Source organism: Entelurus aequoreus, linkage group LG02 (genome assembly GCF_033978785.1).
Source record: "Entelurus aequoreus isolate RoL-2023_Sb linkage group LG02, RoL_Eaeq_v1.1, whole genome shotgun sequence".
In the NCBI taxonomy this organism is placed as follows: Eukaryota; Metazoa; Chordata; class Actinopteri; order Syngnathiformes; family Syngnathidae; genus Entelurus; species Entelurus aequoreus.
This window is the reverse complement of record NC_084732.1, coordinates 26281467-26283336: the sequence shown is the minus strand read 5'-3', so window position 1 is coordinate 26283336 and position 1870 is coordinate 26281467. Positions and strand designations below refer to the sequence as shown.

The following is a 1870-nucleotide window of genomic DNA, read 5'->3' as shown; positions in this document are numbered from 1 at the left end:
AATAGTTAAACGGTTTTATGCAATAGTAGATACAAATTGTACTAGCAATGCAAATGATGCATGTGTTTGGAAATGGATGATTGATTTTTAAATTTTTTAGAAAAAGATATGTCATGTAATGATATTTGGAAAAAATACAATAAGCCCTTTAGAATAGGCTGACTCAATTTAACATCTTGAATATTTGAGACCTTCAAAGCTGTTTAAAATAGGTACAGTAGATACCAAGTTAAATATTAAGTGTTGGGCAGCTGAACAAACTATTATATATTTTCTGTGGGAAGAGTTGTAGTCTGTTGTGAGAATTGTAGTCCAATTGTCCATCCTAGGCCACCGTATATTGGGGAAATAAAACAACCATTAAGCCGACGCATGGCACAGCATAGACGGGCAAACTCCTCAGGCCAAGCCAAGACTCTTGTCTACCGACACCTCAGGGAGAAACAGCACTTCTTTGAGAACAAAAATTTACAGATTCTGGACAGGGAGGATGGATGGTACGAAAGAGGGGTGAGGGAAGCCATCTACACTACCGTTCAAAAGTTTGGGGTCACCCAAACAATTTTGTGGGATAGCCTTCATTTCTAAGAACACGAATAGACTGTCGAGTTTCAGATGAAAGTTCTCTTTTTCTGGCCATTTTGAGCGTTTAATTGACCCCACAAATGTGATGCTCCAGAAACTCAATCTGCTCAAAGGAAGGTCAGTTTTGTAGCTTCTGTAACGAGCTAAACTGTTTTCAGATGTGTGAACATGATTGCACAAGGGTTTTCTAATCACCAATTAGCCTTCTGAGCCAATGAGCAAACACATTGTACCATAAGAACAGTGGAGTGATAGTTGCTGAAAATGGGCCCCTATACACCTATGTAGATATTGCACCAAAAACCAGACATTTGCAGCTAGAATAGTCATTTTCCACATTAGCAATGTATAGAGTGTATCTCTTTAAAGTTAAGACTAGTTTAAAGTTATCTTCATTGAAAATAAGGACATTTCAATGTGACCCCAAACTTTTGAACGGTAGTGTATGTCAAGGTTGAAAAACCATCCCTGAAACCATCATCTCTGCGACACCACCTATCTACTACATACAAATCTGTCCTTTCAACCATTCCTAAAAGACTCTGCAATTTAGCCTCCAACAAATAACAGGAGTTCGAAACGTTCTGGTCACAGAATGCCATTTGTTTACAACTGAATGGAATGCTTACATGGGGATTCCGACTATTTTGGACTGATAAAGGTTGATCCACAGCAATCATTCTGCCACACAATACCTCAATGCTAACGAGGGAAAATTACACTTCAACGACTGTCATTGGCTTTGACAGTAGGATTGCTCGTTTGCATCAAAACAGTTGTTTTTCTCACAAAGATAGGGCAAAACCATCCTTGCCCGGGCACACCCTCCTGGTTTTGGAGTATAAATATTTGGGGTTTAGGCACCAACCGCTAGACTAGATCTGAACAATCTAAGTCTATGAGCAGAAAGTGATGAAGCCTACTCGGATGAGAAGCGAAACGTTTTCTAAGACAAACCGAACAGTGCAGTTGCAATCACTTGAATGCCCTGAGATGACAGTGACCTGGATGAATGAGAACATTCATAGACATATAAGGTCAAAGGTTCACCTTAACAAACTGAGCCAGACAGGTAAAGATAGGTTCCACCGAGACTTGAACTCAGATCGCTGGATTCAAAGTCCAGCGTGCTAACCACTACACCATGGAACCACTTTCTATCACACTTGCTAAACTTGGGGTCGGACTGGTGTGTAACAAATATGACGTTCAACTTCCAGATAAAATGAAACACCTCTAACAGCACTAATCCAAATCTAAGCCTTGAAAATTCTAAATGTAAAAA

The 1870-nt window shown here is 39.6% G+C and overlaps 1 non-coding gene across 1 annotated transcript; it reads right to left on the bottom strand.

The window, feature by feature from the left end:
- Nucleotides 1-1665: 1665 nt before the first annotated feature.
- Nucleotides 1666-1737, bottom strand: trnaq-uug (transfer RNA glutamine (anticodon UUG)). Its single transcript has one exon. It is a non-coding gene; the product is annotated as a tRNA-Gln (tRNA).
- Between the last annotated feature and the right edge of the window lie 133 nt (nt 1738-1870).